The sequence below is a fragment of the Gorilla gorilla genome, chromosome 13, assembly GCF_029281585.2.
Source record: "Gorilla gorilla gorilla isolate KB3781 chromosome 13, NHGRI_mGorGor1-v2.1_pri, whole genome shotgun sequence".
Lineage (NCBI taxonomy): Eukaryota > Metazoa > Chordata > Mammalia > Primates > Hominidae > Gorilla > Gorilla gorilla.
Genome location: NC_073237.2, coordinates 98552093 through 98564392, shown reverse-complemented (window position 1 = coordinate 98564392; position 12300 = coordinate 98552093). Strand labels below are relative to the sequence as shown.

The window sequence follows — 12300 nt, the reverse complement described above, 5'->3', positions numbered from 1 at the left end:
AAACTGAAGTGTGAGCATACCCTACAAAGCATGAGTGTAGCCCAGAGTGTGAATGTACCCAACAAAGTGTGGGTATACTCCATCAGTGGGTAATCTGTGGAACTGGGTGGGAAGAATCACTAAAAAAATTAAGCGCCAAAAACCTCATCCTAAGAACAAAAGATATTGGGTCCAAGGGGCCTTACCTCATTTCTCCCTGGTGCAGCCAGGAAGGTAAGTGAGCTCAAGGGGTCTTGCAGGTGCAAATGCATTTGTCCAGATAGTGTTGGGAAGAAGCAAGGGTGCCACTTCAAATCCCATCCTCGTCACCAAGAAATGTTAAGAAAAGACCATAAGCTCTGTGGAGGAAAAAAGTAGAGCTTTATTTTCTATGAAAACTAACCTGCAGATTGGGAAGAAACAGTCTTCACTACAAGTGAAATTGTATTCACCAAAGAACAAAGGGAAGGTCTGGCTTAAATAAGGAAAGTTCTTGCCTTCATTCTCAATTAGGTGCATCCAGGCAAATGAAGAATTTAAACTTGTTCTGCTCTAATTTCTCTAAATAGGCTCTGATAACCTGGTTTCTAAGCCCCAAATCATAAGTCACTGTAAGATGTTTCTGTCAAAGGTCCTGTGTGTGGGAGTGAGGGGAGGAGGCGTTTCTGGCTGTAGTTTATCTTGCCACAGACAGGAGGCAGTGGTTTGGCCTGACTGTGGAAAGGGAGGTCCTGTTACACTTTAACACCTTTCTGAGAACAGAGTACATGAGAAGCCCCTCACCTCACTGTGGCTGCCTACTTCTGTTTTAACTTTCAGCACCTCAGTTAGCCATAGGTCGTCCATTTTGTCTTTTGGCTGAGGACATACGTAATCATGGAAGAATTTTAAAGTGTGTCATATTATCTTAACATTAGGGATAAAACCAGTTTGATAATAAATTTTGTTTTTTAGGTCACTTCTGTTTTCTGCCATGATGGAGTAACACTGACCCTTCCCAAGTAAACTACTAAAAGCAAACTAAACAAAATATGTGAAGCAATAATTTGCACATATTGGACAGGAGGAAATGCAGAAGTGTAACTTGTATGAGAAGAAAACAAATGTGGTAATACCCATCGTGGTTTCAGCTCACTTCCTGGAGCATTTCCAGGATGCAGTGCAGGCAAAGGAAACCCAAGCAGAGCCTAAGAAAAAAAGTGTTAAGAATTTGGGATGGCCAAAATGGTCTCAGTTTGCTGAGCAGAGTACCAGAAATGACAAATCTATAGATCTAGCTGGAATGAAGAGAGAGAGAGCACCCAGGATAGTTCCCCATTAGTCTCAAGCTAAGTACTGAGCTTAAGTACTTAAGGAAACTTGCCAAAATCCAGGAGAAAATAAACTCTAAAAGGCTATTTTAATGGGTAAAGATAATCATTTTAACAACTATATGTAAAAAACAAAATAAATAGGCTGGGCACAGTGGCTCATGCCTGTAATCCTAGAACTTTGGGAGGCCAAGGAATTCAGATTGCCTGAGCTCAGGAGTTTGAGACCAGCCTGGGCAACATGGTGAAACCCTGTCTTTACTAAAATACAAAAAATTGGCTGAGCGTGGTGGTGTGCACCTGTAGTCTCAGCTACTCTGGAGGCTGAGTCAGGAGAATCGTTTGAGCCCAGGAGGCAGCTATAAAAAAGTATTAAAAAAACTAAAACTCACACCTGTAATCCTAGTTAGGAGGCTAAGGCGGGAGGACACCTGAGGTCGGGAGTTCGAGACCAGCCTGACCAACATGGAGAAACGTCATTTCTACTAAAAAATACAAAATTACCCGGGTGTAGTGGCACATGTTTGTAATCACAGCTACTCCGGATGCTGAGGCAGGAGAATCACTTGAACCTGGGAGGCGGAGGTTGCAGTGAGCCAAGATCGTGCCATTGTACACCAGCCTGGGCAACAAGAGTGAAACTCCGTCTAAAAAAAAAAAAAAAAAACTAAAACAAACCGTAAAAAAACAACACATTAAACTTCATCAAAATTTTTAAGAACAATTTTCAAAGATACTATTACAGAAATGATAAGGCAAGTCACAGACTGGGAAACAATATTTGCTAAACATATATCCAACAAAGGACTTTCATTTAAAAAATATAAAAAAAACCCTCTTCAACTCAATTATTAGTAAAAAAATAAAATAAAATTTTTCAAAAGATCTAACAAATGCTTCAACAAAAGAGGAATAGGAGTGGCCAACAAGCCTATAAAAAATGCACAACTTTGTCTGTCAGTATGCAGTAAATGCAAATGAAAACCACAATCAGATACTACTATAAACATCCTACACACACCTTGCAAGTGTTAGCAAGGACCTGGAACAACTGGAATTCTTATACACTGCTGATGGGAATCTAAATCAATACAACCACTTTGTAAAAACAGGTTAGAAGTTTATGTAAAAGTTAAACATACACATATGCTATGACCCAGCATTCTACTCCTAAGTATTCACCTGAGAGAAATGACAGCATATGTCCACACACCAACTTGCATACATATATTCGTAGAAGCTTTATTTATAATAGCCAAAAACTAAACAAAACAAAATTCTATCAGTAGTACAAATTGTAATATATCTATGGAATGAAATACTAGTAATCAGCAATGAAAACAAACAATAAAATGTGGACAACATGGATAAATCTCAAAATAACTGTTGTGTTAAAAGTAATTTAAAATGCATGATACTATTTCTGTAAAACTTTAGTAAGTACAAGCTAATCTATAGTGACAGAAAGGAGACCAGTGGTTGTCTGCAGAGGAGAAGGAGAGTAAGGGATTGCAAATGAACAAGATGATGTGTGGATGCTATCTTAATTGTGGTGATGGTTTCACAAGTGTATATGTATGTCAAAATGCATTTTGTTTTTGAGACGGGTCTTGTTCTGTCACCCAGGATGGAATGCAGTGGCACAATCTCGGCTCACTGCAACCTCAACCTCAGCCTTCCCAGCTCAAGCGATACCCCTACCTCAGCCTGCCAAGTAGTTGGAACTACAGTCATACTCCACTGTGCCAGTATAATTTTTGTACTTTTTGTAAGATGGGGTTTTGCTATGTTTCCCAGGTTCCTTTCAAACTCCTGGGCTCAAGCAATCTGCCTTCCTCGGCCTCGGGATTACAAGCATGAGTTACCGCACCCAGCCAAAACTCTTAAATTGTGCACTCTATGTATGTCGAGCTTATTGTATGTCAATTATACCTCATTGAAACAATAAAAAGAATTTGCTCTTTAAAATTATTCTATTATTTCCATATAAATTTTGTAAAAGAAGTAAAATGGTCAATTCCACTACTCATTTAGCAAAACAATGTAACTCTATTCCACAACCATGTATCATTATAAAAATATGAGCTCATTTCAGTTGCGAATATAATTGCAAATATTCCAAAACAAACAAAATACTAGCATTTAGTTATTAAAAAATAATAAATGCCTTTTTATCAAGTAGAATTTATTTCAGGAATACCAGAATGGTTTAGTAAAGCAATAGTGTAATAGAGAAAAATGATGCTGAGAAGACATTAGAAAAAATGAAATTTCTCTTAATATTCTTAAAATATTTTGTTAAAGAAAATAAAATAAATTCCAATCATAAACTAACAAACACTCATTAAAACCATTCACTTTAAATTCCAGAACAAGATAAAAATACATTGTTAGTTCACATGATTCTGTAATTTATTAGCACTACAATATTTAAGTTTTATTATGTTTAACTTTTAAGGAAAAAAGTAACACTCTTTATGGTGAATTATTTACCTAAAAGGAAATTAATCCAATTAAAAATCATTTGGATTTTTTTGAAGTAATAAAACAGTTGTTTTATAATATAGTTTTATACAAATTAAATGTGCCAATATTAATATTCATGGTCTTTTACATCTTGTCATGAGAAAAACTAATATCAGACTAGCCCTCCCACCATAAACAAACAACTAGAAAACTGAATAAAATATAGGAAACATTTATTTTCAGATACTGGATAGCAGTATAACTGTGGTTCCTAAGAAACAAAACAAACAAAATTAGCCTTTATGATATTGGAGGCTTTGTATCTGGAAGCCCTTTTTTGGTTTATTGGGGTCTTTGTTTTGTTTGTTTCATTGAAACTGAGTCTCACTTTGTCGCCCAGGCTGGAGAGCAGTGGCATGATCTCTGCTCACTGTAACCTCCGCCTCCCAGGTTTAAGCGTTTCTCTCGTACCTCAGCCTCCCCAGTGGTGTACCACTGTTCTTAGCTAATTTTTGTATTTTTAGTAGAGACTGAGTTTCAACCTGTTGGCCAGGCTGGTCTCAAACTCCTGACCTCCAGCGATCCACCTGCCTAGGCCTCCCAAAGTGCTGGAATTACAGGCGTGAGACACCACGCCCTGCTGGAAGCCCTTTTCAGATACCGATACATTGAAGACAGAGAAAGCGACAGACAGTTGAGTTTGTGGGGAGTTGCTGAGGATTCAGAGAGGGGAAAACTGAAGAGAGGAGGTTCAGAGATCTGCAAGTGGTCCCTTTGTGGATAAACAGGGATTTCACTCACAAAAGGCACATTTTATTCAAGGTAAATTTTAACACAAATATAAAACAACTTTCTTATATACCAATGAAAATCTGTTAGGATATTTAATAGACAATCAATCATAACAGAAAAAAAATCAAAATTCTAGGAGTCAATTCTACCTGAGTAACATAGAATCTTTTTGAAGAAATATACTGTATATTTTTGTGGAATATGAAAGATTATGTGAATAAATGAAGTAAATGGAAACACATGCCATGTTTGGTTTTTTATCCCAATGTGTGAGGTCAATAGAAGTGATGTTAAAATACAATATTTTGTTTCATTTTAATAAAAACTGATTTCTAAAATGAAAGATGTCTTTTCTTTCCAGCTTGTTTTTCATATTTAACCAATGCCTTCCAAAGACATAATAGTTTTCGTCAATATACCTAACAGTTGTTCTTTGTAGAGTATCTGTTTTTTTTAACAAGATACAAATATATTGACCAACAATTATCCTAGAATTTAAAATACAAACTGAAAAGGCTAAGGCTTAGAAATCACAAAAATTTTGACAACTCATGGAAATTATGAGTGTATATTTCAGTAATTCTGGAGCTAATATATGATTTTATACATGAGTTTAATTAATTTAAAAGATAAAGGATCTTGAAACACAAAATGGGAGACATAGAAAATTCCTTATAATATACAATTACTACTACTCCTACCTCCTTTCCTTATTTGACATCAATTTCTTACCTAGAAACCAGTGAAGTCTGTTGGGTGAGCCTCTCACATATATCCACATCTTAAAATTCATCAATCCAATAATAGCAGTCAACCTTCTAAAATGGCTCTAGCTTCATCACTCAAATGTGTTTCTAATTTGAAACTTCAAGCAGAGAAGAGAAATAAATAATTTATTGATCTCTGGTCACATAAGACACTTAGCAGCTAATAATAAGACAGCATTACCAAAAATAACCTAATAGTTTATTATTTAAAGCCAGGTAAAATTATATGTCAGATTTTAGTATAGTTACCACATATTTAGACTGTGTCTATAACAAGATATTAGCACTGAAATGAGTCAGTTGAATTACTTCTTTTATAGAGTATTAGCAAAGTGGTAAGATCTAGCAAATGAGGTAAAATTGAGGTCGGTGGTGAGATATCAAAAGACATCAACTCCTATCGAGGAGAAATAAAAACATATGTAATTTCAAGATCAAAAAGGGGGAAAACACGAAACCTTAGTGGGCACACACACAAGCAGCTGAACATCAAGAGCAGCAGAGAGTGGCGGGGTGTCGTGGCAGAGGAGGGAAGAGGCACCTGAACATAGGCTGAGAATAGTCAGAATCCAGGGGAAGATCACCTTCCCACTCCATTCCAACCTTCCAGCTCCCCATCCATTTTACTGAGAGCCACCTCCACCACTCAATAAAACCTTGCACTCCTCCTTGGAGCCCATGTGTGATCTGATTCTTTCAGTATGCTGGGCAAGAGCTCCAGGATACAGGAAGCAGTCACACTGTCCCTCTGCCCTTGCGAGAAGGAAGAGGGTCCATTGAGCTGATTAACACTCATCCCATCTGCAGATGGCAGAGCTGAAAGAGCTTTGTAACACTGGGATTGCAGGTGCCCTTCCCTAGACATTACCAAAAGGCTGGAGCCCAGAAGCATTAGCTGGCCTCTGCACCTGCCCACCTGCATGTTCCCCCATGGGTTTGAGCTGTCGGGTGATGGAGCACGCAAGCCACACCCCTGTCACACACCTGCGAGGGGAATCAGGGAACTCTCCCGTTTCAGTATGGACTGAGTTTGAGCCTTCCTAGTTGAGGGACAAAAATTATTAAAACTACTTAAAAGTTCCACCTTTTGAGACTTTGGACACAAATCTCTACCATACCAAAGTGCTCAGGATTCAAAGTGTGACAAAGATGTTGAATAAACATTTCTGTGTTTATCTCCATGGAATCCAATTAAGTATCGGGGGAAATTAACTAGTGAAAGCAAGAATCATTGATGATAAAGGAGGGTGATGAGGCTTACCTAAATGGCCTTCCAGGTGTAAGATTTAGAAAAGTAGAGTCTAGAACATGAGAGAAATAATCAGTTCTGAGGCACAAAGTAGCTTGGTGCACCAAGGAACTGAAAGAACCTCCCTCTGCTGGAGCATAGAAAGGACATGAATTCCATGTAATCAAACATAAAAGATAATTTATGTAATGAGTCAGATTGCACAGGACCTCGTGGACTGTGTTAAGGGTAAGTGCATTGGGATGATCAGTGGTGAAGGTCTTTGAGCAAAGGAACTGATTTGATCCAAGTTACTTTTTACCACTATAAAACTTAAATTCAAAGTTCACCATTTTTAAAAATAAAGCAAACAGGAGGGAGGGAGGGAGGACCAGTCTATTGATGAAGTCTATATCACAATACAATACAGTCAAATTTCTCTCCTTTTCTTTTTTCTCTCTATATAGATATTTTAAAACCAAAATTTATGTATGCATATATATCATTACATGTAACATTTTATATACACACATATTTCATATAAATATATAAAACATTTCAAACACACACAAATATGTTTGGGGTTTTTTTTGTTGTTCTTAGAAGGAAACAAATCAACAACTATAATTTATATGCTGATGGTGTATGAAAGGTGCCAATACAGCTGGAGGAGAGGAGAAAGTTATATACAAGGAGAATTGTGGGTTAGTGATATATGTTGTTACAGAATTCATCAGGTTCAGAGAGTTGTAAGTAATGGTCTAGTACCTTGAAGTAGAGATTGTAGATTGTAGAAAATGTGATCATACTTTGTCAAATTTTTTTGATACTGAAAGGAAGCATTACTAATAATTACACTGGGAAAAAGAAGAGTAAATAGATTTAAACTAGAATGAAATACCCTAGCTATATTAGAATGTCTCTTACTGCTTTTAGTAAGTGTGGTGGGGATCATTTCTTTAATAATTTACACGAGATAAGGGAGCTAAGCCTATTGCCTATGACATCATAGTACACCCTTCCCAAGGGTAACAAAGGTTTAGCATCTCCCCAAATTCCATCCCTGAGTGAAGATTAGAAGACTTAATTTGGAGTAGAGGACAGCAACTGGAAGGAAGGTGGAAAGTTTGAACATGATGAAGGGTAATGGGAAAACTTTAAGTTTAGAAAAACTTGACAGGTAGCCTCAGAATCCAAACATTCCTTCTGGGAGAATGTGATTTGGCAGAGCTGAATGGTAACACCCATGGGATGGTTCCTCAGAAGCTATTTCATGATCGAGACATGAACTGTGGAGTCCATTACCATCATAGGTTTTGTAGAAGTTATGCCCCAGACTTTAGAATCTTATTTAAACTAAGATTCCTTTGGAAAAACAGAGTTGCCACTATACACTTAGGCCTTTGTGCCTTTCTAGAGCTTTTACTATCATGTGTCCTATCAGCAAATTTTCCCCCAATTCACTCCACAGGGTAAACTAGGTGATCTTTGGTCTATGATATGACTGGCTGTAGCATACACAAAAGCCCCAGAGGATGGACCTGGAAAACAAACTGGGAAAGACACAGTGTGTAGAGTGACCATGTTCCTATCCACAGTATGGGCAAGACTACAGAAGATAGTGTGATCCAGCACTTACTGGCCATAGAGGCCACAAAGAGATAGACTTGGGACACAAGCCAAGTAACAAACTACAAATATCTCATGTTCTTGATAATCTCAAAGTCGTAGCTATTTGAGAGCAGATTCAGTCTTGCTTTTTATGCACTATTCTTGCCAGATACATGGGAGAGGCTGGGTATATTTTGGCTATCTTCCCCTCAATAGTCATAACTGTCCAAGAACAACATTACTAATATAATATCCTTACAGCCTTTGTAGCTTAAAAACTTAGTGAGGAGAGAGGATTTTTATTAAGCCAACTATTATTTTCAAGACTTAATGTAGTTATTGGAAACTTGATATGAGCTCTCAAGATTCCGCAGCGGGGCAGAAGTATTAAAAGTGCACGAGTCCAACTCTCTTCCAGTCAAATCTGAGACAATGACATATGGCACCAAATGACAAAGAGAAATGGATGTTCATTCCTTTGAGCAAAACCTGGCAGCAATATAGTGATTTAATGGCATGAGAAACTTGGAGGCTTATCACGCAATAACCAGTCATCACAGGATAGTAATCAGGGGTGAAAAGAGAAGAGAAAGATCCATTTGACTGCTTTTTTGGGCTGGCACTTCACTTGTGATTTTCTACCTACTATCGAGCATAACATTCTCAGACAGGCTGATATGAGTAAATATTGGATCAGTGTTGATGGTTGGGGAAGGAGAAACAAATTAAAAGGGAGACTCACCTGATTTACTGGGATCCTTATGTTTCTAATGATACAATAGAAAGTTCATGGGTTTTGGGTCACAACTCTCTCTGTACATGGATTCCAGCTTTTGTCACTGCTTAGATGAGACATGTCATGTGACTTACAAACCTCAATTTCCTCATATACATAGTGGATCTAATAACATCTATCTCACAGGGTTTCTCTGCAAATTAAATAAGGAAGAACAATTAAAGAATTGTTATTCTGCATGGTGCTTAGAGGTCATTTACTATGGAGCTAGAGGAGTACTGCAAATGCGGTATAAGTTGCTCACAAGAGTGCAATAATGTGATCTGAACTTAAGTCCCACACAAGAACAGCTAGAAAGAGCCATTTCCAAGTTACATTTTAAGATCACTCTGACAGCTGATTAAATAATAGAATGAAGAAGTGGAGATATAAAACCTTTGAGACCAGTGATCAGGGTACAATAATCTGAGTATGAGATGCTTATGACTTGGAATAGGGAGGTCGCGGTGCAGTTAAAAAAAAAAGTGGACAGATCAGTTGCCTCTTGTGAAACATGGCATCAATCTGATCTGGTGATAAATCAGAATTGGGAGGTGAGTAAAACAGTCAAAGAACATAAATTTTGGCGGGGAGAAGATCATTTTCAGAAATTTAAGATTTACAAATAGAAGCAAAAAAGCATATTTTTAAATCTCTTGCACTTTATATGGAAATGGAAATGCTCATTCAACTTGGTCAATCACATACTTTGCTACTCTAAAAGGTATTGCAATAGTTTAGAACTTCTTAGTTAATTAAACTTTTATTTGCCTTATTTTAGATAGCACCTGATACATACATAAAGCATTCAGAATTCTCAATTCAGGTGTAATTTTACCAAACTTGAAATATCAAACAAAATGCTATCTGTCATTGTAACCTCTATCAAATCTTATTACTCCTTACAATCATTCAAATTCCAATGGCCTTTTTGTGTTTTAATAAGCCACACTAAAATGTGTATCTTAATTATACAATTCAGCTAACTCATCAGTGCATATACTACAAGTGTTCATTTCACAGTCAGACAATTATTTACTACAGTCTTGAATTTATATCCAAAAATCTACAATTTAAGGAAAGCAGTTCTTTGCAATGTATAATATTAATGATGCATGAGAATGTTTACAGAGGGCTGAACTAATAAAATCAATTTCAAATCAGTCTGTTAAGTGTGTTTCCTTGGTTGGAATTGGCAAACCAACCAGTAGAAGACAACGAAACAGAACAAGGAAGGAAAACATCTCGAAACAACTGTTATTCTTTTGAAATATCAATTTTTGTAGCATTAACTTGTGTGCTTTACCACGTGACTTTTATTAACACATTTTTTCTAGCGTATCACCATCTATTTTAATGTTATGTATTTATTGCAATTTTATAGCACCACTCCAAGCTTATAGAATACTTGCAGAATAAGTACTTCTTAAGTGTATTTTTCTTAAACATATGTTTTTACATACATATGTAATTATATATTAGATATATAAGTATATATTTTATAACATAGAAATTATAAGATGCATTATAGATATAAATCATATTACTTTCAAACATACACCTAAATCTATAATTCAAAATGAATATTTTTTGCTTAGTTTTTATCTCCCTCCCAGCTGGGTGTTGTGGCTCACGCCTATAATGGAGCTCTTTGGGAGGCTGAGGCTGGTGGATCACCTGAGGTCAGGAGTTCAAGATCAGCCTGGCCAATATGGGGAAACCATCTCTACTAAAAATACAAAAATTAGCCAGGTGTTGTGGCGGGTGCCTGTAATCCCAGCTACTTGGCAGGCTGAGGCAGGAGAACAGCTTGAACCTGGGAGGCAAAGGTTGCAGTGAACCGAGATCGTACTACTGCACTCCAGCCTGGGTGACAAAAGTGAAACTTTGTCTCAAAAAAAAAATAAAAATAAAACACTCCCCTAGGATAGCTTTGATATGAAGAAAGTTAAAATTATCTATTCCAACAATTATATTTTATAGTTGAATAAACCATAATTCAAAAGTTAAATGATTTATCCAATATTACATACTGACCAATTCCATCTTACAATACCTAGTGATCTTTCAGTCTTTCTTTTTCTGCACATGCTCCATTCTTTCCAGCCTCCTTTATTTCCTCTTTACTGTTTACACAGTGAAATGTGGAGCAAAAATAAGTATCTTAAGAGACAAATGGGATACAGAATACAAGGATTTCTTCCCGTAGTCAATGTATTTAAGAGTGTTGATTTTAAAAAGAAACATGGAGGTAGTTTATATCATCCAAATTTATAGGTAAATTGAAATCATAAAAATTTACCCAGAAACCACATTATTCACTTATTTAACTGCACTTACTATGTGACAGGCACTATGAATTTTTCTGGATATTTAAGACCAACAAAACAGGCTAACTATAAAGCTTACAGTGGACTGAGGGAGACTCAAGCTAAACGTCTCTTAAAATTTCTGTATTTATAATCAATATCGGTAAGTGAAGAAAAATCAGTTAATGGATATTGACATTGAAAATTAGGAGCAACTGGGAAGGAAGGCTTGCTTTCTACAGATTGGTCAGAGAGGACTTCTCCCTGACAAGGTGCTTTTATGTGAGGCTAAGAACAATTGAGCCCTGTGAAGAACTGGGTGAAGGGTGACATGAGCAGTGGGAAGGGCTCGAGTTACAGGCTTGAGGAGGGAAAGTCTCGGGCATATTTGACAACCTACTGATGTCCAGTGCATTTGAAGAGTAGTAAGCAGGGGAGAGATAATCACCCAAAGAGGTAGAGAACTCACATGGGCATGAGTAGTTTCTTCCTCTTAGGCTTAGATGAAGCTATCATTACCTCCATAATTTCTCCACCTATTGTTTATGATTAACCACACCATGGGCAAGTCGTATTTGTACAGTCATTTGCATTTCAAAATCACGTTCGCACATTTGTCATTTTATTTAGTCCTCATGGGAAACTTCTAAGGCAGCCAGATCAGGCTTTAAAAGCAGCATTTACACAGGAGTTAACTGAAGTCTAGGGTATAATGTTGTATTATTGTGTTGTGTTATGCATTTTATAACATAGGTCTTGTCAACACTTTCTATTTTTGTGTTTTGTTTTCATTTTCAAATCTAACTACCTTATGGTCTAGTGTGCAGAGTTTTCTACCTTGTGGAGAATGCTTAGTGTTATCAAATATCTTTTGCATGCAGTTTGCAACTGCCACATTTGCTTGTGTCAGCTATTTTTGTGACTCTTTCTGACTCACAGGAAAAGCCATTTTTATCTCTAGTAACCCCTTTAGGTTCCATAAAATTCCCATAGTTTTGTTTTGGAAAGAAAAACTGTGAAATATTCAGTCATATTCTTAGCTATTTTCTTGGAGTCTTCAGGG

General features: G+C 36.8%; 1 long non-coding RNA gene across 1 annotated transcript in view; it reads left to right on the top strand.

The window, feature by feature from the left end:
• The first annotated feature begins 7580 nt into the window (after window positions 1–7580).
• LOC134756838 (uncharacterized) overlaps window positions 7581–12300 on the top strand; it is a 31487-nt gene continuing 26767 nt past the window's right edge. Inside the window, exon 1 of the long non-coding RNA XR_010130133.1 lies at window positions 7581–7685. This is a non-coding gene — a long non-coding RNA (uncharacterized lncRNA). The remainder of the gene's footprint in view (window positions 7686–12300) is intronic.